Source organism: Eubalaena glacialis, chromosome 20, assembly GCF_028564815.1.
Source record: "Eubalaena glacialis isolate mEubGla1 chromosome 20, mEubGla1.1.hap2.+ XY, whole genome shotgun sequence".
NCBI lineage: Eukaryota > Metazoa > Chordata > Mammalia > Artiodactyla > Balaenidae > Eubalaena > Eubalaena glacialis.
The window spans coordinates 22,982,849-23,007,103 of record NC_083735.1 but is presented as its reverse complement, the minus strand read 5'-3'; the positions used below and the strand labels follow the sequence as shown (position 1 = coordinate 23,007,103).

The following is a 24,255-nucleotide window of genomic DNA, read 5'->3' as shown; positions in this document are numbered from 1 at the left end:
CATTGTATGGATATTCTATAGTTTGTTTATCCATTCACCTATCGAGGGACATCTTGGTTGCTTCTGATTTTTGACAATTAGTTATCGCCCCTTTTTAGTATCTGTAATTAAAAGCTTACAAATCAGAAGTAATCTTAATACCAGTATTTATTAGCCAAACATGATTATCAATGACATTCTGCATCCAAACACATTTGGACACTGTGAATTCACTCTTACATTGTTCTAACACCTCTTCTGCCTTCTGTTCTTGCACAGATCAGGTACACAAAGAAATATTTTTAGAAGTTTAATTATTATAAAAATGATACCTTTTGTATTGAAATACATCAACTATACTTCAATTTTTAAGCCTCAAGCACAAGAAAAAAAGCAAACAAAAAACCCCCCAAATTAAAAAAAAGGATACCCACTTCAGGTGAACATTTTTTTTCAACTATGGAGTATATAAAGTGAGAAGCAAATACTCACTCCCACACTAGTCCCCAGCCCCATTCCTGCTCCCCAAAGGTAACCACTCTTAACATTTTTTTTTTAACTTTTGGGTGTATTTATTTATTTATTTATGGCTGTGTTGGGTCTTCGTTTCTGTGCGAGGGCTTTCTCTAGTTGCGGCAAGTGGGGGCCACTCTTCATCGCGGTGCGCGGGCTTCTCATTATCGCGGCCTCTCTTGTTGCGGAGCACAGGCTCCAGATGCGCAGGCTCAGTAATTGTGGCTCACGGGCCTAGTTGCTCCGCGGCATTTGGGATTTTCCCAGACCAGGGCTCAAACCCGTGTCCCCTGCATTGGCAGGCAGATTCTCAACCACTGCATCACCAGGGAAGCCCTCTTAACATTTTTATATGTATCTTTCTAACTACTTCCTCTTCATATACAAGCATTCCTGTATATTATCTTTTTTTTTTTTTTTGGTAACAAAATATATATGCCTTTTGCAATATATGTGTGTAAATGATTTCTAAAGAAGGTGACCTGCTTTTGTTTTTGAGAAAGTGCGTTTGAAAATATAGTCAAGTGGAACACTTATTTTAAATCCTCCTTTTGGCATCTTCAATAGGATAGAGCCTTTTGATTCCCTTTCTCCAAAATGTTACCCTGTTCCATGGTCCCTAGAGCTACACTAAGTGAGCAATACACTGATATCACTCCTGAGCAGGAGAGAGTTTGGAAGTTGGCTTATTCATCTTACTCCCAACTGCAGATTCCTAGATCAGCCATCATTTATCTTCTCTTATTCTCACTACATTCTTGGTGATGCCGCCCCTTCCCCAAGAAGCGACTTGTCTCTTCCCTGGTAACCAAAGTTCCACTCAGAGTTTCTCATATAGTTTTAGCACAATAAATTCTTTTATGGGGGGTAACTTTTAATTTCCCCATGTACTAATAGCATAAAGGCTGTTTTTGTTTTTGTTCTAAGCCTATGCACTTCTCTCAGGTATCTATCCTACCAAGCACATCTGCAATTCTTTGGAAAATGGGAATAGAAAATAATACAAGTTCCTAAACTCCAAGAGGGGAAATAATAACCACAGGAGGGGCTCAAAGGGTAACCAAATATTCATCATTTCCATATAGAAGGCCCAGTTGCAGAAACCACTCCCTCTTATAAACCATTGCTTTGGCAGTGATCGTTTACAATTGGATCATCTTTTTATAGAATAAAGTATGAGTGTTTTTACATTGGGTCTTTGGACCTCTCAGAGGATGTTTTATTCTTTTAAAAGCTGTCTTGAGTACTCAGGTTTGAACATCATGTCTTATTAAACTGTGTTGGGAAAAGGATCTCCTCTCAGTGGGTGCTCTCAGTAAATGAATGAGCCCCTGCATTGGCACTTGGGTTGGTTCCATTAACAGAGCCTTTTCACAGAGTCAGCTGCACTCTGTAAGTCTGGTGGATGAGCAAAACCATAGTTCAGTGAGAGGCCACTTTATATAAGAAATTCCTGCCTGAGAAATTCCATTCAGTTCTTGTGTGTCTGTTTCAGTAGGCTCTTGAACATCAACTAAATAAAAAAGTGGAAACCAGAGTGGAAAGAAGCCAAACAATGGGCATCCGGAAATATAAACTATCCAGGGAGTTAACAGTAAGGGAAGAATGATGGGTTTCATATGATGCATATGGAATATTAATATTTCATTTATCTAAGTTTTATAGATAAGTGTGTATAATTAGGACAGATTAGGCGTCATCTTTTTCTTTTTTTCCCAATCATCTAGTACTGTTACCAGCAAATGGTCATATTTGTTCTATTTCTAACCACTACATGTGTAATATAAGGAACTGAGGTGGAAGAAAATACTACAATGGCTCTTCTATTTGTAAAATCCCTAAGCCCACATGTGCAACAAAAATTAGGGCATATGTAAGTGGTGGGGTGACAGAACAGTAGTCAACCCAGTGCATAATCACATGGTCTCGATTATATTCCTAAATTCCTAAAATCAAGTAGGTTAGAGGGGACTATTTTCCAGGGCCGAGTCTCCCGTAGATAAATTACTAAACACCATGAATTACTTGGCCAAATGCTATATCATTGTTTAGATTATGCTTTGATACAATACTTAAACAATTTGGTCACTGAACAGCCCATTTGTAAGTACATGCGGGCTACTCATAGGTATGGAAGGTGCTCTGCGACCCTGAGAGTCTAGGATACTTTTGAATATTTCCAGAATGTCCACCCACTTGGTACAAACTGTCCGAAGGGGACAACTAGCCAACTGCTCTTCCAGTGAGCTCCGTGTACCACAGCAATTCAATCTAACAAGCACAAGTAACCTGAAGATTTGTTGCTACTTCTTAGTTTGAAATATCTTCAGGTTCAAGAGCTCCAGCCCTTCTGTATTCACATCAGGTTACATGAACAAAATCAAACACCTCCCCTTAGTTAAACAGGTCAACATCCTGCTACAACCAAATGCATGTTAAAATTTTTGTGTCCATTGGAATGACACAGACCAGTAGGTAAATTCCTAATTTTATTTTATTTTACTTCTTAGGCTTTTTTTTTTTTTTTTTTGGTCTGGAGAGAAAATTGATTAAAAAAGAGTTTTGCTTTGGGGTTTTTCTTTTGCTATTTATATCCATGAAGTCAATTTTATATATCTTATTATGGCAATAAGCTGTTATTCGTAAAATGCTATGTTGTATTTTCTATGTGAGCATTAACTTACTTGATTTGTTATTTACCATTCCATTGTCCATCAGATGTGACACATACCATCCTAACTGAATTCCGATAATATCTCTGATGATATTTTAACCACTTGTTTATTAAGCAATTTTAAAGGCACGTTGTTCGCTTTAAAATTCTATACAATCATCTGATCATTTTCCTTTCAATGTGGCTAATAAAAATACAGGAAGGAGTTAGATATTTACAGAAAGTATCTCAAGTAATTGGGAACAATTGGTGCTTTCACATTTGCACACTTCTCTTTGGAGGGAAGGTAATAAAACCCTTAAGTAATTACAGTCAAATAGCCCTCCAGCTGTGTCATTCTGAGCACATAAATCACATCTTGTCAATACTACATCAGTAAATGGGCCAAATAACAGTAATATATCTGAATTCTGTATAACTATTAATAGAATATGAACAAGTAAATCTGAAATCTGAAAGGGTTCTATCCGGAATAGAATCTATTTTCATAAAAGGAAGTGAGAATTCGAACAAAGACAGAAAGAGTTTATTTCTTGCCATGCACCCTCCAGGTTGTCAGAGAAGTCTTGTTAGATGTGCCTTAAGAGGATGGGGAGGAAGACCCTCCTATGTCCGTGTATCTCTGTCCACATTGTGTGTAATATCCTCCATGCCATCCTAATGTCAGACAGAGACAGCCTTTTCTGGACCTTATGGATTCTTAAGTCCAATTTGTGACTCTGACAATACCTCTATGCTGAGAGAATGTAGCTGTCTAGTTTATCTACCGTTGCAGAAACAGACGCAATGCACAGTATACACACCTCTAGCACTCATTTGTCTGAATTCGACTTTTAATAAGTATGGAACAGGAAAGCCACGCTTTCTTTCTAAAGTGCTTCAGAACATGTGGCAGTGGCTACCCCTTACATAAGTCAGCGTGTGTCTATCTATTTTCAAACATTGGTGGTCCCTAAGCATTTCTGTCTTATACTTTTTGTGAAGTGGATGTATTCAGGAAGACATTACGGGATTAAAAAAAAAAAAAAAGCCGCATCGTTCATTCATTTATTCATACACTTATTTGATAAAAAATAATTACCAGACTCCTGCCATATGCCAGGCGCTCTGTAGACACCGAGGATGCAGAAGTGAGCGATACCCTCACCGGTTTTGGTGGCAGTTGAGCATCCATCCAAGACGTTTCCTATAATGTGTGTGAAAAGAAGCATCGCTCCCACCGCCTGCCAGATATTCCCGCTTTACCCCGAAGTGGAGAGGAGGTCCTCAGGGTGACGTGTCCCTAGGCGCCCGGGGTGAGCGACGGGAGCCCCCAAGTCCGGGGACCCGCTCTCCGGGCGGGGCGAGGCGGCGCGCTCCGCTTCAGGCCGCGCCCTCCGCCGGGGCCTCCAGGGGGCGCTCGCGCCCAGGCCAGGGGGAGCGCGGGTGTCCTCAGAAGGTGGAAACTCGGCTGAGAAGTCGTCCCCCGCCGCCACCCCGCTCCCCCTTCCCGCTCCCCGGTGCCCCCACCTCCCGCCCCGAGTGACTGAGGGCCGAGCGGCCCCGCCCCCGCAGTGGACCCGGTGCCCGCGGAGTTCGTACTCCCGCCTGGGGCGTCTCTTCCCTCCGCCGGCGCCAAGCAGCCCCGGAGCCCGCGGGGAGGGCGGCGCGACCGCCGACCCCGCCCACGGCCGCCACGCTGCCCTGGGGACGGACCCGGCGGGCGGAAGCCCAGTCCCCCCTCGGGGCCGCGCGTCAGGTAAGAGGGTGTGGGCCCTGCACCCGTCCCGGGCTGCGGCGCGAGACCAACCTTTGAGGCGCAGGCGTTCGCCCGGAGCCGCAGCTGCTGTGTAGGAAAAGCTGCGCGCGGCGTCTTAGTCCGGGGAACTTTGGCCCCTCGTCTCGCCCCTGCCCTCCGCTCGGCTTGCTCGGCCCAGCGTGGGTGGGGAGGGGCCGACTTGCGCGTCCTGAGGGGAATTGGGGGCGGGGAGGCGCAGGGTCCCGGCTGGGGTGGCAGCGCCCCTCGTCCTGACGGCGGGGAAGGGCCGAGGGAGGGCTGTGCTGGGTTCCGGGGCTGGACCCGCCGCCGTGGGACTCAGCCTCTCCGCCTCCTAACCTCCCCTTCCCCGCCCTTACAGTGGGTTCCAATAATGTTTAATTGGCTCTCGGGTTTAAAACTCATCCATAGGCTCTCAGGTCCCTTGATGCAGCCAAGTTCCTCTGCGCTCCTTCCTCGGCTAGATAAAGTGCCGGGGGGGGGGAGGGGACGGGGGAGAGGACTGGAGGGACCCCTGAAGCGCTGGCCTGAGCCGACTGAAGAGGTCGGGACCCGCGCCGTCACAGACGCCAGAGGGCCCTTAGGGCGGAGTCCAGGGGCACAGTTAGGAGGTGGTCCGAGCCGCGTCGAGTGAGTATTGATCACCGTCGAGTGAGGAGCGGGCTGGCCCCTGAGAAGTACTGTGAGGAAGATGCGTTCCCCATCCCCTCGAAGGAAGTGGGTGGCCTTTAAGGCTCTAGTTCCCCCATGCACACCCCACCCCCCGACCTCCAGGCCCGAGTGGCCCCTGGCGGCCTGTGCAAGCCTGGCTTTCAGCCCCGGAACTTGCCAAGCTCCCGGAAGAGTCCGGGCTGCAGAGGTGGTCCCCGGGGGCTAGAGCTTAAGAAGTGCTGCACACCCCCGGGGGGGGGGGCGGGTCCTGGAGGTGTAGGGAGGAAGGGTGGACGGAGTAGTGGGGCGGGGTAGGGAGGAGTGAGTGCCCTGGGAGACTTTGAGAAATACCCGGCCCCCCGCCCCCCCGCCCCCGTGACGGATCCATTGATGCCGTAGGATTCCGGCGCCTTTTGGGAAGAGGTGCCTCTGCTTCTTTACTCCTGTGTTCAGAACTATGCGAAAACAACTCTTCATCCTCTTGCTGCTCTGCCAGGATTTTTAAAGCACTGCTCTATTCTTGGCTCACTTGGTTCTTGGTTCCCCAAATAGCAGTTTTGAGCTGTCCAAGGTATTTAAAAGTGTTCTCCTTAAAGTGAGACTGAACCCTACTCTTCTGGAAAAACTACCCTAACTTCAGAGGAGATATTCTTTTCTGCCCATTCCTTCCTTCTGCTGCCCTCTTAACAATCCCTGTTCTCAAAGATGTTTGTGTTTCAATTTTTGCTTTATGTGAAAACAACCTTCCCCCTGCACCCCCCAAAAAACTTTCCTAGAACATAGGTGTTTCAAACCCATGACAGTGTTTTGTAGTTAGTATACACTGGTTAAACTGCATAGCAATCCCCCCAAGAGCCAGAGGCAAGCAACAACTTTACTACTTATTTTATTTGATGCCCTTCAAGTTTAGGAAGGTCCCATTTTTATTACCCAGCAGATAAGACAGAGCCCTGGATGGCTGTGGCTGTGATTAGATAACTTCTGATGTTTTCATTTCCCTTACTGAGCTGCTGCTTCTAGATTAAATTCGTTTTATTGCCTGTTCATTTTTAAAGAAAGACTGACAAAGTCATTCTAATAGATCAGGGGGTCTGATCTCAGAGTAGGTCAAAGGTGCTCACATGTAGGGAGATGGATAAAAATAGCAGGAGGGGACTTACCTGGCGGCACAGTGGTTAAGAATCCGCCTGCCAATGCAGGGGACACGGGTTCAAGCCCTGGTCCGGGAAGATTCCACATGCCGCAGAGCAACTAAGCCCGTGCGCCACAACTACTGAGCCCACGCTCCATAACTACTGAAGCCCGAGTGCCTAGAGCTCGTGCTCTGCAACAAGAGAAGCCACTGCAATGAGAAACCCGTGCACCCCAACGAAGAGTAGCCCCTGCTCGCCGCAACTAGAGAAAAGCCTGCGCGCAGCAACGAAGACCCAACACAGCCAAAAATAAATGAATAAATAAATTTATTTTAAAAAAATATATATATAGCAGGAAGGTTGGCAAGTACAGCCAGGTCACCTGTGTTAATTGTGCACACTAATAAAGGCCAGAATCTCCTCATTTATCTCTGGTGGGAAGTTCTGATGGTTTCACGGGATGAAACTGAAACTGCATCAAAACTGGGTGGAAGTATCCATCCACAGTAGGAGTGGCTGTTGTATCCTGGATAGTTTTTAAATGGTCAGATAGGAAGAGCTTGCCTGCAGTGGAACCAAAGGTCTGCTCACGTGTCAGCATGTGAAAGCGCTCATGGACACCAACCCTATACCGTTCCTGTGAGCTCTCAGTCTCATGTTTATTCTTCCAGACACACTCCCAGCATAATTTATTGGGAGCAGGAGCCGATGGGGTCCAGGGTGCTTCCAAGCATAAGACAAGCACTTTCCTTGAGCTTCTAAATATTTATTTAAAAATAGTTGCTCTGAGGTTTGTGAGTTGTTTTTTAATTGTGCTTAAAAGACTTCCTATTTATTTCCAGGTCTCTGGTAGCAACATGGCATTTTGCTTGAATCATTGGTTTGTCTTAAGGAGACCTTGCTTTGGGAGATTTTGATTAAAAAGTGCCTTGTACTACAGGGTTTCTTGATCTGCATGTAGACTTCTGATTTTAAAATACTGCATTTCAGTTAGTAGGAAGCAAAGATGTTATATGTTTCCAGAAAAGTTTCATGTAGTATTCCAGAAAATAGAGGCTTTGATTCATCCTATCATCAGATGATTGGAGTCCATCATAGTGCCTGAACAGCTTTAGATTATATTGACTAGAAGGAATAATCACAGAGAAAAAAAAGGGTTAATTGGAATCTTTATTCTCATCTGCATTTGAGTCTTTTGCAACCCAACTGAATGTATTTATATGATTTGCACCATGCATTTCTCTGTCTTCTCTTCACAAGTTCCCTGAAATGTAACACTCTGGACCTTTACAGCCACCTTTATTTACATAAAGAAAGGATTTTTCCATTTGGAGATAAACGTGTTGGAGGTGGGTAGTTAATATTGTGTATAATCAATGTCCCACATTTTCAGAGGGGCCTCAATCCAGAACAAAGACTGAGAAGAGGACTCTGATGGTAGCTGCCCCACTGATTAGGAGAAGGTCTCTATACCAATTGGTAAAGTCACTTCATGAGTCTTTGTATTTTTTAATCAGATATATGATCAGAGGATCTGTACTGCATACATTTTGAAGAGAAAAGGGGCTGAATTTGTTCTCTATATTTACTTTTTCCATGTTTGTCATGTTAATATTTAAAAAACAACAAACAAAAACCCCTTTGTATCCCTGCAGTAACCCATATTGCCTTGGCAACAGTAGCTAGCCCAGTGGAGTCACAAACTATCAAGACAGAAAATTTTAAACGCACTTAAAATGTCAGATGGTTCAAGATCATCCTGTAATGCATTAGAACTGACCTTCCAACATGTAATAGAGTTGCTTTGAACTGCCTTTCTCCTGATTGAATGTAGACGGAAAGACACATTACAGAACTTAAATTCTTTTTAGGATGTTCTAAAATTTTATGGTTTTTCTTTTGAGGGAAATATTCTTTGAAAATTAAGGGGTTGGGAATTACAAATCCTTTCTTTGAGTGAGGTGTTCTTATGGAGATTGGTGATAAGTCCAAAATCAAGCTCAATCAATGGGTCAGGCAAGATGTGCTATCTTTTCTATGCTATTTGAAATAGACAATATATAGTAGAACCTCAATTAGCATTAAACTCAGTGGATATCTGCTAAAACTGTGACTGCAGAATAAAAACATAGTAATGCCTATATATACTTGAAGTCTTTTCTGTACTAGAAATCTCATTTATGTGGGAGCTTTCTGTTTAGTGTATGAACTACTAAATATATATGAAATATAGTATATGTTTTCCTTAAGTTAGCAAATGCTGCGAAGTTCTGCATAGACTTCATGACCCAACTATAGGACATTTTGGAGTAATGCTTTCATCTCTTTTTTCTTCCTCTCATTTTAAAATCTCAATATATTTTTCTGTATTGTTGTATTGATTTATTTTTGTTTGCTGCTACAAACTCCTTCTTTTTTTTTTTGGACTGAGGAGAGGAAAAAAACTAGTAACTGGATAAACCTATCTTACTCTTCCTTCCCCAGAGAAAAGAGCTGGAATGTTGTTAGCCCAGATTATTGGCTCTGAAAGAGCCAGATAACTCTTTGAACTGAAGTGGCCTTCTCACTTCAGAGGTCAGAGTTCAGCCTTCTTATTTCAGCCCTGAGAAAATGGAAGCTGATGTTTATGTGATTAGATACTAGTTGATGACATCATCTGTGTCCTTGATTATTCAAAACACTTTTGCCAATTGGGTATCAGGTGTCTAGAAAGGGAGGCAGCTGTAGGTGGAATTTCATATGGTGTTACAGTGTTACAGACTAATGATGCCAATTGAAATTATTTATGTTGTTAATCATTAATAATAAACATTGTATCATATCATAAACATTTTATCCTTTAGTAAAGTCAAGCTGCCACTCATCTACATTTCTACTGTCAGATTCCCAAAGCAAAAATCTCTTAGTTATTCTACTTTTTGCTAATTACAAAGTTAAAATTTTTTAGCAGAAGACTTCTTGTTTCTCAAAATGGAGGGTTAGGTTAGTTGGATCCCGTTAAAAAAATTGAAAAGTTGAAAAGACTTGACAAGTGGGACTCTCTGGCTAGTTTTTTGGATAAAAAACTGTTTTCAGAATAATATTTGGAAGGGGTGGTGGGAGTGGGGAGTCAAAACTGCCTATGCTGCGGGGGAATTGAAGACAGCACCCAGCTGACCAAGGTTGTTAGCCCTGCTCGGGTAGGAGGGACAGAGGTCAAGTCCAGCAGGGAGGGCAGTTCTGGAAGACTTTCCCTATAGCCTTTAACCCCAAAGTGCAACGGCATCAGTGTGAGTTAAGCAGAACTAAATATGCCCTTCTGCATCACAACCACAAAAGACTAGAAATGCTACTTGGAGGTGAGCAGAACAGAGGGAAGAAGGAAAAGAAAAAAAATTCCGTAGAAAATTGGCCACAGACCAGTCCTCACAGGCATTTGCATTTTGGGCACATACAATCTGAGGGAGTCAGAGAAAGTCAAGCCTTAAATTTGGTTTGACTTGGTTTCCAAGTAGTGGAGTTTCCAAGAATCTAACCGGCAAATATAAAACACCGAGGAGGAAGCATATTCATCTCAGGCCGCAGGAAAACCTCACAGGCAGTTTTCAAGGTCAGTGGCAAATGCGCACTTATAGGTAACCAAGCTCACAAGAAAGCAAGACAATAGGAGGGAGAATCAGCCAAAAACAGGACAGCAGGAAAAGGTTGTATAGACTGCTGATACCAGAATTCTCAGGCTCAGATTATAAAGCCACTTTGCTTACTGGGTTTAAAAAAATAAATGACAATACTGAAAATGTTTGCAGGAAACAGAAAACTACAGAAATAAGACAGATTGGTTAAGGAACCAAACAGAATTTATATATATTTATTATAAACTCTATGTATTTGTTATAAATTATATATATTTGGACATCTTTGGCAGCAGATTGGATACTAGAATACAGCAGAAGAAGTTTACTGAACTAAAAATAACTCAGAATATATATCATCGAGAATTTACAACAGGGAGTCAAAAATATGAACAACAGAGGAAAGAAACCTGGAAGAGACAGAGAGAAGGTTGAACGCATGTTTTTAAAAATAGACATTCTTTAACAATAAGAATTCTTAAAAGAAAACGACTACAATATCATCACACCTAAATATTTATAATAATTCCTTAATACTTTCAAATATCTATTCCATCTAACATATTTTTGATCAAAATCCCAGAAGGCAAGGAAAGAGATAATAGGGAAGATTCAATATTTAAAGAAATAGTGACAAACTTTTCCAGTGCTAATGAAAAATACTATTCCCTGACTCACTGGCAAGTTAATACCAAGAAGATCATTTTAAAATCCACACCTACATTCAGCAGAGTAAAACTGAAGAAAGCTAAAAATAGAGGGGTGAGGGGGAGAGGGGAGAAGAATAGCCAGAGAAAAAGTCAGATTAGCTTTGAAGAAAGGACACTTGGACTTGTAGATTTTTTTTTTTTTATAAATTTATTTATTGTATTTATTTATTTTTGGCTGCGTTGGGTCTTCCGTTGCTGCGCTCCGGCGTTCTCTAGTTGTGGCGAGAGGGGGCTACTCTTCGTTGTGGCGCGTGGGCTTCTCATTGCGGTGGCTTCCCTTGTTGCGGAGCACGGGCTCTAGGCACAAGGGCTTCAGTAGTTGTGGCATGCGGGCTTCAGTAGTTGTGGCTTGTGGGCTCTAGAGCGCAGGCTCAGCAGTTGTGGCGCACAGGCTTAGTTGCTCCGCGGCATGTGGGATCTTCCCGGACCAGGGCTCGAACCCGTGTCCCCTGCATTGGCAGGTGGATTCTTAACTACTGCGCCACCAGGGAAACCCCGGACTTGTTGATTTCTGAACAGCCACAATGGTAGCCAGGAACCAGTGGTATGATCTCTTCAATATGTTAATAGAAAATAGTTGCCAGCGAAAAATCCTACATCATCAAAAGTGACCTTCGAGATGCAAAGTCTTCATGTGCATTTTGTAATCCTAAAGTCTTGTATTTTATAAAATTCTGTAAGTGCAGTGAGCCACACAATTAAGGACAAAAGCATGTGACTTGAATCACTGCCTAATAAGTCTTTACATCCTTGTACTCTTATTTCCACCTTCCTCCCCATCAAATTATCACCACTATCAATAATCTAATATTAATTTCTCCACTGACACAATTTTCCTCTATGATTTAAAAAATTAGTTTTGTTTATATTTATCATCAACAGGGCATGAAATCAAGATAAAAGGATACTTTGGAGAATATGGCCCCATTCATACTTTCTCATCCATGTGCTTTTTAAAAACAGAAAATAACTAGATTTTGTGTTTACAAGAGTATTGCGGAAGATGTACTCTCACATATACTAATTGCTAGAGCTTTTGGGGGAAGCAATTTGGCAGTATGTCTTGAGAACCTCAAAGTGTTCACTTCCTTTGGCCTGGTGATTCCGTGAGTGTGGAATCTATCCAAGAGAAGACGGAATACACACTACACACCCGGTACACACAGCATCACAGTACAGAAAAGTCATTTTGCAAAAGATACACATCAAATTATATTTACAATAATGAAAAATTGGAAGTAACTTACAAGTCCAACAATTTAGGGAACAGCTTAAAAATTATGATTCAGTCATACAATGGAAATTTTGTAGCTTTTTAAAAGTGATGTCTAATGATACAGTAATAGAAGAAAACACATATGGTCCAATATTAAGAGGAAAAAGCAAGATACAAAGTTGTTTCTACAATATGATTTTCTACATTAAAAGATTTGAGAGAAACTTATACAAATGCTACATTGGTTCCTCTTAGGTAATAATATCATAGATGATTTTTCTCCCTCTTCCTTAGTCTTTTTTATACTTTCTAAAATACAGCAAATATATATTATTTTAATAATCAGAAAATTATTTAAAAATCTAATTGGTATTTCTTAAGCTGGGTGAGGAGACTCAGGTGTTCATTTTGTCATTTATTTTTATTCCTACATATGTCTATCATACTTACATAATATAACAATTAACAAAGCAAAATATAAATAGATGACTTGTAGAGGTAAGATATAACCATATATAATGTTACTTAAAAGTCAGGAATCAAAAGGTGTTGTGTCCCCTGTCTGGGCATTCACAAAGACTATAACTCACTAATAGTAAACATCAAAGAAAGTAAAATGGATGATAAAGAAATGTGTTATTTATGAACTAAATATTAATAACCCAAAATTTGTTTACATGCCAAATTGAGTACATCCAAATTGTCTATTTAAATAAAAATAATCTTTTGCTACATCCTAACAATCAATAACAATAGAAGAAAAAGTTTATCTCATCTAGCTGTTAGAGAAATATGTCTTCTTTAGAATAAAACTTCCACAGATTATAATTTCAATGTTATTGAAATTACACAGCCACACAGATATATATATATATATAACATACATAATACACACTTATCAAGAATTTAGAATAGGGAGTCAAGGGGCTTCCCTGGTGGCGCAGTGGTTGAGAATCTGCCTGCCGATGCAGGGGACACGGGTTCGAGCCCTGGTCTGGGAAGATCCCACATGCCGCGGAGCAACTAGGCCCGTGAGCCACAACTACTGAGCCTGCGCGTCTGGAGCCTGTGCTCCGCAACAAGAGAGGCCGCGGTAGTGAGAGGCCCGCGCACCGCGATGAAGAGTGGCCCCTGCTTGCCACAACTAGAGAAAGCCCTCGCACAGAAACGAAGACCCAACACAGCCATAAATAAATAAATAAATGAATGAATGAATGAATGAATAAATAAATAAATAAATAAATAAGGTATTTCATCAAAACATTAAAAAAAAAAAAAAGAATAGGGAGTCAAAAATATAGAAAATACAAAGTAGAAGACCTGAAAGATACACTGAGGTCTAACATACACTTTTAAATAACACATTATTTAGAATATATAAATATATCCTAACTTATCATAAATTATATAATTCCAAAATTATGCAAAGGTCACTTGAATGAACATGACAGTATGACTGACTTGAACATTACCTGGCTAGGAGGTCCCTGAGAGGGTCATGGGTGGGAGAGAGATTTTGTTAAAAGCAGATTTCTAGCCATGTAGGTTTCTTCTGTTTTCTCCTCCTCCTATTCCTGCTCTGTATTCTTTATCACTAAGAGTCATCCTGGTCTCTCCTTCATCTCCCACAGCCAGTTACCAAGTCCTGCTGATTTTACTTTGTAAACATTTCTCAAATATGCCCCCTCTTCCTTACCCTGCTCTCATTGCCCTATGGAGGTCCCATTCTCTACCTGGACTGTGGCCTTAGCCTCATGACGGGTCTCCCTGCCGGCTTCACACACCTGCTGGAGAGATTCCTCTGAGATACATATCTGTTGGCATTCCTTCCAGGCGTCATTCAATTCCACAAATAGTTTTTTAGCACCATTTAAGTACCAAGCACTGTTTTAGGCACTGAACACACCAGTGAACAAAATGGATCAAGTTCCTACACTCAAGGAACTTAAATTCTAATAGGAATAAATAATTCAAAGACATGCTTGGATGTTCTTTCTAAGACCTGGCCTCTCCTGCCTTCCTTCACCCATCAAATGCTGGCATTTCTGCCCATGGTTTATGTTTGGGTAGTATTCAGCTTTTTGTGGTTCAGCTTAGGCATCATTTCCCCCCTGAGAACCTTTATGAGCTTCATACTGGGCTAAGTGGTCCTTTTCTGTGCCTCATAGCACCATGTGTATAACTTTATTACAGCACCTCCCACATTTCATTAAAATATGTGTTTGTCTCCTTCATGAGGTTGTAAGCACTTTGAGGAAGTAAATTATGGCTTAATCATTTTTGTAATTCCAGTGGTCAATGCAAATGAAGGTAGAAAAGATGGGAAGCAGGATTAATAGGTTAAAAAAAAAGTTGGAGTGATACTGGTTTAACATATCTAGTCTGATGGAGGAAGGAAGGCTTCCTTGGCTGGGACAGTAAAATATTGTGAGAAAGAAAGGTTGGGGCAAAAAGAGAAGATCTTGCTTGTGGTCATATTTGGCACTTCCTCAACACTGGTTTGTTTATGAATGTGGATGTAACATGAGTGTGGCCTTTGCTGTTAACACAGGAGGCTGCTTGTTCTAAATAGACAATTCTCTGCAAAGGACTAAATCAAACCACTTTATTGTTCCTGTGACCCTTGTCACTTGCCTCCCAGGTCTTTTGGTCCCTGTGGAAGTCATGGGAACAAGGAATGCGGATACTTTGATCTGGTCATGGAGAAATATAACCCCCATGAAAGTAAGGATGCGATGCTCCTGTCCAAGTTTATATCTTTTCTTACCTTGTGCTGTTAGTTAAACTATTTGGCTACTAAGCCCCTTAGTAAGTAATTAGGAAGCATTAAGTTATTAACCAGGAGCAGCATAGAGCCAGTACTGATTATCCTCAGTCCCTAAATGGAGAGCAAATTGCAGTGGAAAAAAAAAAAAACAACAAGAGTTATTTTAGTGAATGGAGAAAATAGGTAGAGCATCTAGCCACAATCACTAGTTAAGCCATTAACAAACAAGATCACTCTCCCTAGGCAGGGTGACATTGAATGCCAGAAATGAACTGAATCAAATAAGCATTAACAGCACAACCAAAAAGCCACAATGCAATCCTAAGATGGGGTGCAAGGCAGGATCCGTATCAGTTATCCTGTTCTAAGTAGTAACAGCAAAACCCAATGCAAGCATGTTTAATCAGTAAAGAGGATTTATGGGACCATGAAAAGGAAGATTCCTAGGTAAGGAAGTGAACTAATCAGGAGAGATTAACACTGTAACTGACAACTTTAAAATTCTGGTGATTTCGGGACTTCCCTGGTGGTCCAGTGGGTAAGACTCCGTGCTCCCAGTGCAGGGGGCCCAGGTTCGATCCCTGATCGGGGAACTAGATCCCGCATGCATGCCGCAACTAAAGATCCCACGTGCCGCAACGAAGATCCTGCATGCCACAACTAAGACCCAGCGCAGCCTAAATAAATAAATATATAAAAATAAAATATTTTTTAAAATTTTGGTGATTTCACACAATGTAAATTTGTTTCTCCATGCAGTTCGGTCCAGTGTTCCTGGTCAAGCAACCATCCTGAGACGCTGTCCTCCAAATGGTTACCCAGGCTCTCTCCATTGTGGTTCTCCACTCAGCCAGCAGATGGGGAAAGAAAAAGGAAGATCACTAGAGAAGAGGCAGGCTTGAAAGGGGAGACATCGATTTGGCCCACATTCCATTGGCTAGAACTCAGTCATATGGCCAAGGAGGCTGGAAGATGTAGTGAGCTGTGTGCCCAGGAAAAAAAGGGAACACTGGCAAATATTTAACTAGTTTTTGCCAGCTGCGATGGGAGCTAAATGTTTTCTGGCTTATTTCCAATGAAAATAGAGTGCCTCAGTCCCTGTATTCTAACAAAGACACTGAGATTCACCTTGAGTAACAGGCACATCCCTGAACAGACGAACTGACCAGAGGACTGCGATGGGCTGATGGCCTCAAGCCCACCAGAGTCCACCTCTTGAGCTAGAGGTGGGGTCGGCTTTCCCTGAAATGTCCGGACTGCACGGGAAAGAGGTAAATAGCAGAGAGATAATGTAAGTACTATTAGGAAGTAGAAGCAGATTAGTGAACTAACAATGTCCACCTAAGGTCCTCATCCTAGAAAAATGGAATATCAAAAAGAGATGACGAGATAGCTCAAGGATCTGGAGAAAACTATGGGAGAGACGTGTGACCTGGTTATTGAAACTTGTGCCTGCCGGGCACTCAGGCGCTGGGAATGAAGCAAGAGCCCTGTTCCTGGCAAACCTGTGTAAAGCTGAGAAAGTAGCAAGGAACAATAACTCTGTCCTTTAAACTGAGCACCTGCCTTTGGGTCCCTTAGATTCTCCTGAATCTGGGGACATCACTAAATCTATGAGGAAGAGAGGTCCCAGTTTAGGTTAGAAGGCTACAGAGGCTGGAAGTAAGAGAAATTGCTAGGCTTAATATTCCACTGTCTTTCATGAATGATGTAGAGATTTATTCAAGGAAATGAGCATACACATTTTCTCATTAAAAGGACCAAAACTCCATGCATTATTCTGGGATGATAGGTTTTGAACCTATTGTTTCTTCAGCTGGTACTTTCAGTCCATTTATTGTTTCCAGAGAATGTCTCTAATCACAAATGAACTACGTCTTTTGGCCCAGCTAAAGTCGATATATTCACCATCCATTCTCTCATATAAGAATACAAAGAGAACTTTATTTCTAGAGTCCCACACTCCTTGATCTTGTGAAATTTTTATTCATTTTAAATATTCTTTGTTTTTCAGATTCACAGCAGCTAAATGTACTCAGGCCTCTCCGATTACCACTGTCTTTCCAATTGGGACTTGGCTGTCATCAATCCAGGGAAAGATATTCAGGAAACTTTCCCTTTAAGGTTAGAAGTGCTTTGAAATCTAGAGCATATTCCTGAAACACCACTGTGTTTCCTGAACAGACGTGTTCAGTGAAGTTTCCCACCCTTCACTACAAGCCCTGAGTGGTGACAGCCCAGTGGGGGCGTGGGGAGGAAGAGGGGGAGAGGGAGAGAGGATGTACAGAAGAGGGACAGGCATTCAGAGACAGAATACTGGTGCTTTGGTCTCTGTCTCCCCACTCCAGCCAGGGGGCGCTTCAGAGTAGAGATCACCGTCTTTTAACCCTGTCAAACCCGGAAACTACACATGTGTGCTCAGAACAAGGCACCAATTCAACAAACATTTTATTTAGGGCTTATCATATTCCAGGCTCTGTTGTTAGGGAAAGCATCCCCCAGTGAGAGGATCAACATACGGAAATAATTTAAATATCTATCTATCTATCTAATGACTATTAGAAAAACCACAGAATTATCTTAAAAGATGAGCTAGAATCATATGTATTGACAGGGAAGGATACTCGAGACTTATAGTTGAGGGGAAAAAGTTTACTAACAGTCTGTATAGTATGGTCCCTGTTTTGATTGTTTTTAAAGTATAGATAAATGATCAGAGTTGGATTTACGGCATGGCTAAGGCTCAGAAGCTCTCACTTGCAGAGATCTTGTTCAAAACTCTGAACTTAATTTTGTATTTTTCATAAAGAGAGTCTCCAAAAAAGCATAAGTATGAGGTCAAAATCGGAATCATTCCCTGATATTTATATACATGCCCAACTTTATGGCCAACCTTGGTTATCTCAGGCAGTTGGAATGCAGAGACTTTCTCTTTTCTATCATCCCAAAGAATGCCTCCTGAAATTCCTTTATAGCCATCCCTTCTCTTACCCGTAACCCCTGGCCAACCCTCCCTGTGTTTCTACCCCTATGTCTGAGTGAGATAACTCATGGGCTTTGTAAACAGAAGTCCATTATTCAAATAGTAGATACTATCTCTACCCTATGTCCCAGCCAACCCATAGGACACCCTCTCTCATCATCTTCCTCCAAGTTCTGCTTTTCCCTGTTTCCCAGTGACCAGTATCATGACCTTCCACTTCATTCCCTTCAATATTCCCTTAATCTCATATTGTCTGTTTCTCTCCCACTCATTTTCTGACAAAAAGCAAAGACCAAAAATTACATATATGTGTTTCTAGGACAGAGACTTTATTTCTCACTAGTGATAAAAATTTTCTAGCACAATAAATATGCCTAAAATCTACTTAAAACTTAAGACAAATAAAAATAGCTAGTAAAATCCATAAAACCAACAGCAATACTTTAACTAGATTATGATGCTTTTTTGCATATGTTTTCCTTATGCGGTAATGTTTGGTGCCCAGAGAGGCTTAGGGCTATTTACTGCTGTCTAAAATTGGCTTTTTGGACCAGCTACACTTCCTTAAGCATCTTAACATTTTTTTTTATTTTGCATTACAAATCCAAATGCTACATTCAGCCAGTAGTTCAGTGCAATTAGTAGACTGTAAACTATTTGATCATCATGGAATCAGTGCAATAATTATGTGTGATTAAACTTCATTTATGTGAATTGAATATGCAAGAAGCATAATTTAACTGTACCTTGTATTAGTTCAAATTAAGTTCAACTGCATATAATAGTTAGCTGCTTTCTCTTGCAAAGGGATTTTACAAATACTAGGCAGTTTGGGGGTTGGCATGGCCAGGTGTCCCAAATTCTTTAAGAACTCAATCTCCTTCTGGCTGTCAGCTCTATAATCTCTAAAGTGTGGGCCTGGTATTCATGGTCTAGGAAGGTAACTGGTGCTCCAGCCATCTCATCTATGTTCCAGGCTGGCAACAGATGAGGAAGAATAAACACATAAACACTTAATAAGGAGACTTCACCCAGAAATGCTGCACAGTATTCTCACACCTCTATGGCAAATACCCCAACATCTGACTCAGTGAACTGTTCATGAGAATAGGAAATGTCATCTTTTAACTGGACTGCAATGCACCAACTAAAAATTTGGGATCTCTTACTAAAGGAAAAGGGGAGATTAGGTTGGGTGAAGAAATTTGCATTCCCTGCCACGGTCTTAACATAAATAATATCATGATGATTTAAAGATGTTATATCTCTTCATAATACTTTGAATTCTGTTAAAAGGTAAAGCACATAAAAACCTTAATAAAAGAAAGAGTAAAACCTAGTTCAATCAGTATAGTGAATCATCAGAATTTAAATAGATTCACAGTGTCAGCAATGCACAGATGGGCTGCATTTGAGCAGAGGTTGCTTGGAGGGATGCAGAATACTCAGGAAGCAAGCACTTCTTTTCACTGTCATTGGGAAACAGGGAAAAGCAGAACTTGGAGGAAGATGTTGAGAGAGGGTGTCCTATGGGCTGGCTGGGACATAGGGTAAAGATAGTGTCTACTCTTTGAACAGTTGTGGTCATGAAGATCTGGAAAGTGCATATCAGAGCTGCGCGTTTGACTGCGGAATTCAGTGCTGGAGGACAGAAAGAAGCAGAAGGTAAGGTTCCTGTCCCAAAAGGCGTTTCCATTTAGGATGGGAAACAAGTTTAATACATCCTTCAACTTTTCATGTATTCAGTGTACAAGAGCTCTCAATACAGTGATAGAAGACAATCCACAAGTCAGTGTGTGATTTTTTTTTTTTCCAGTCAAATGCATAGACGATTGGTGCTATAAGTGATTGCATGTGTTCTGCTGATGAGGCAGTAAGAGTGTAACTAAAGGAAGAAGAGGTTTGAAAAGGAGTGGGTAAGGAAATCCAGATTGCAGATTGGGGAGTTAACATTTTTTGAGCTCTGCTCTGTGTCAGGCACTTTGTCAGGTGCTTTATGTAATCTGTGGGATAATTACTGTTATTCCATTTTTCAGATGAGGAGTCTGAGGCTCACATAAGTAATTTCTTGCGGTTGAGCAGCCAGCCAGGAGAGAGAGCAGAATTTGAATGCGGGTCTGTTCCAAAATATATGCTATTTCCATTACAGAATTCCACCCGGGATAGGAGTCGGGGTGGGAGAGTGTTGTGTAAATGTGTTGTCATCCAAGCCTCACTAGCTGGGAGGTTCTGGATGAGGTCACATTTATATATTCAGATTTCACTAGCTCAAAGTCTCTATCACTCATTTAAGAATTCTGATTTTCACACAGTGAATCCATCTGCACTACTACCCGCATTGGCCTCTTCCCTCTGGGAAAACTCGCCCTCACTGACCTTGACTGCTCCATGCAGAACCCCCCCGCCCCACCATGATTCTCTCGGTCCTGACAGTTTAGCAGTCTCTTTTACTGTCAGAAGCCACAGTGATTCCATGACATAGCAGGGTTGATTGATTCACTCGAATATTTATCAGGGGCTCTGTGAGATGGAGAGGTGAGCCAGAGCTCTGAACCTGGCTCTGACACAGAGGCAGGTGTTGGTTTAGTGAGAGGAGGCAGACAATAAGCATGATAATTGCTAATTGTGGTAAATGCTATTAAGAAAATAAACGGAGCAATGTGATAGGAAATAATGACAGGCAGTGGGAGGGTGTTAGGGCTTCTAAGGAGACAGCCATTTCTTTTCATAAAGACAGTTTATTTTTTTTTTAACTCCTTGGAGCAATCATTCATATCAGGGTAGCTGGGCCAATATAAAATGAAGCAGCAGTTATGATGCCTTCCCTGGAGCCATCATTCCCCTCTAAATCCCACGCACAGTGCAGAATCCTACCAACCTCCTTCGTCCCTCCAGTGGTTCTGAAACTTGGCTAAGTTATCAGAATCACTGGGAGATCTTTCAGAAATACAGATACCTGGGCTCTGCCTTTAGAGACTAGAGTTAGTTGGTTTGGGATGGGTCTCAGGCATGAATTTTAAAGTTCCCAGGTGATTGTAGTATGTAGGCAAGAGTGCAAATCACTGGTCAAAGCAGTGGTTCTCAAACCACCTGAGCATGCGTCAGAATTGTCTAGAGGGACTAGTCGTTGCTCTGCTGCCTGGCTTCCATGGCCTGGCCCAGGGCCGTGGCCTGGGTGCCTCAAGAGACTCACAGTGGCTCCTGATTTTATGATGTGTGGTTCTCACACTTAGGGCAGTGCCTCTCAACCTTTAATGGGCATATGAATCAGCTGGGGAACTTGTTAAAATGCAGTTCTGAGTGGTTGCCAGTGACTGGGGCGGGGATGGGGCAAGAAGGAGATGGGGAGTTGTTTTCATGGGTACAGAGTTTCAATTTTGCGGGATGGAAAGACTTCTGGAAATTGGTTGCACAAAAATGTGAATATACTTAACACTACTGAACTGTACACTTAAAAAAACAGTTAAGATGGTAAATTCTGTGTTATGCATATTTTAGCGCAGTTATTTAAAAGTGCAGATTCAGTATGTCCGGGGCAGGGCCTGAGTGTCTGCATTTCTTATAAGCTCCCAAGTGGTGCCGGTGGGAACGCAGTTGCAGAAGCAAGGGTTCAGGGTGCATCAGGATTACGTGGGGGACGATTTAATGTAGGCTCTTCATCCTCATCTCCGAGATCTTGATTCAGCATGTCTGAGATGGGGCTCAGGTGTAGCTGCTCTGAACACCCCACTTTAAGAAATAATCTTCCATGGGCTTCACTTCCAAAGATGAGATAGATTATTTACAGATGCAAAACTGATTCTGGCATTTTATTTCATGTCTGAAATAAGAGTTTCTGTATGTTTCACAGCTTTATAAAGTGCAGTGGCTTCCCTAGTTCAGTGGGCTAGGAATGGAAAAGACCTTCAGCTGCAAGAGGGACTAGCCCCCAGAGTCCAGGGTCGTTGGCAGGCTGTGGGTTGATGACTGTCCTGGAGCTCCTGGAATAGCATGTCCCCCAGCTGACCAAACCTCAGGGCCCCACAGTGTGCCATACCTGACTGGGTGTTCACCAGGCCTCCCGTCCTATCACCAAACCACCCCCCACCGCAGCCCATCTCCAGTTCAGAGCAAGACCCGGCAGCCAACCAACCCAGACCTACTCCTGGCAAGTCTAGGGAACCCCAGGATCATGCAGAGCTCTAATAGTTACTATTTATGTGCGTTTGCTCTATGGCAGCACCTTAGCCCCATCATCTCATGTAATCCTCTCAACAACCTGTGAGGTATTTACTGTTATTATCACCATTTTATGGGTGAGAAAATAGAGACTCTGCTAAGTTGAGTAACTTACCCAAAGTCATAGGGCCAGTATGTGACAGAGCCAGGATTTGAAACCAGCTTTGTCTGGCAAGGATGCCCAGGCTCTTTACACTGTGGAGAATGGCTTTCCATGGGCCAGGAATTTGGGCCAAGAGTGGACTGCAGCTCAGGAGCACTAATTAGCATTAGAGCTGTAACCTGTACGCCTACGAAGAGCCCTCCATTCAAAGTACGCTTCTCCACGTGGTGATCATTTTGTGTTGTACAAAAATACCAGGTCACTCTGTTGTACACCTGAAACTAATATTGTAAGTCAATTATACTTTAATAAACAAACGAAAACAAAGTGAAACTAATACAATATTGTAAGTCAATTATGCTTCAATAAACAAAACCAAAGTGAACTAATATAATATTGTAAGTTGATTATACTTCAATAAAAAAACAAACAACAAAGTACACTGACTGTCTTCAACACATGGCTGTCCACAGCAGAATTTCTATTTAGAGTAATTCGCACTAAGGGGTAAATAAGGCTTAGCTTTCCTAGCAAGTAATGTTTTGAAGAGAGTAACTTGTTAACCTAAATGGGTCCATGGTTGATAGAAAGTGTAAGAGAAATTCATGGGGGAGTGTGCTGGGGGTTGAGTATGGAGGGACTTTCCTTTAGATAAGATCTTTGAAACTGAAAGGGACCATACATCATCTGGTCCCATTTTTCATTGTTTAAAGATGAGTTTACATAAAGCAAATTGAAGATCGAACATGTTTTGTTTTGTTTTTTAAACTTTGGGTTTATTTTTGTTTATTTATTTATGGCTGTGTTGGGTCTTCGTTTCTGTGCGAGGGCTTTCTCTAGTTGCGGCAAGCGGGGGCCACTCTTCATCGCGGTGCGCAGGCCTCTCATTATCGCGGCCTCTCTTGTTGCGGAGCACAGGCTCCAGACGTGCAGGCTCAGTAACTGTGGCTCACGGGCCTAGTTGCTCCGCGGCATGTGGGATCTTCCCGGACCAGGGCTCGAACCCGTGTCCCCTGCATTGGCAGGCAGATTCTCAACCACTGCGCCACCAGGGAAGCCCCGAACATGTTTTAATATAGATTCTCCCATGTCAGTTTACATAACTTTTTTCACCTAAGCCCTTCCCCTCCCCCTGTTCTAAACAGGAATTGCAGGTGAGATGATTAGAACGCATGTCTAAATATGGACTGAGCATTTATTGAGCACCTATTTGCCAGATTCTGTGCTGGAATTACAAAAATGAAAATAAAATGCATGATTCCAAGAAACTCACACTGTCCTGTGTAGATGTAATTGTCTTGGGTGCTGAGGCAGCTCGGAGGGGGAAGCAATACAACACGGGGAAGGGACAGTTTAACTGAGTCTTGAAGGATGGCAGGCTTACGAGTTTACCAGGCCAGCAAGCAGGGGCAAGAACCTTCTAGGCAGAGAGCCAAAGAAGGGCACCTGAAAGCTCACAGCAGATGGTTCTCCCTGGAGCTGAGGGGTGTGAAGCAGCAGCAGGATGTAGTGTTCGACCAGGTGGCAGGGCCAGAGAAGTGTTAGGGAGAAATGAAAGTGTGACTGTAAGAGGCATTAGCAGAGGTGTGTAGGCTGGGTGAGCCGGAGGCCGCTGGGATGGCCACACAGCCCCACAGGCCTGGGACTCACTTTCTCTGAGCTCTCATAGTAGTGCTTTGCAGAACCTGATCCTCTCATCTGAGATCTTAGCTTCAACAGCGATGCCAGAGAAATACCAAGAAAAGATATAAATACCCAGCTGCAAGAACTTGGATCTGAAAGGAATAATAATCTTAACAAGTAGTAGACGTATTAAAGTACTAATGCTCCTGAAGTGAGGTTGGAGTAAGTTAAGGCCCCTCCCTAGATCACTACTGGCTGTTTCCGCAGGAGCTAATAGTGACCGTCAGGCAGGTGTCACTGCAGCACTTAGTACGTGCA

General features: G+C 42.4%; 1 long non-coding RNA gene across 2 annotated transcripts in view; it reads left to right on the top strand.

Annotated features, from left to right (window-relative positions):
• Window positions 1-4,787: 4,787 nt before the first annotated feature.
• Window positions 4,788-24,255, top strand: part of LOC133081224 (uncharacterized) — a 36,778-nt gene continuing 17,310 nt past the window's right edge. For both annotated transcript variants that reach the window (XR_009698764.1, XR_009698765.1), the window contains exons 1-4: window positions 4,788-4,904; window positions 15,770-16,281; window positions 17,025-17,134; window positions 19,572-19,658. This is a non-coding gene — a long non-coding RNA (uncharacterized LOC133081224). The remainder of the gene's footprint in view (window positions 4,905-15,769; window positions 16,282-17,024; window positions 17,135-19,571; window positions 19,659-24,255) is intronic.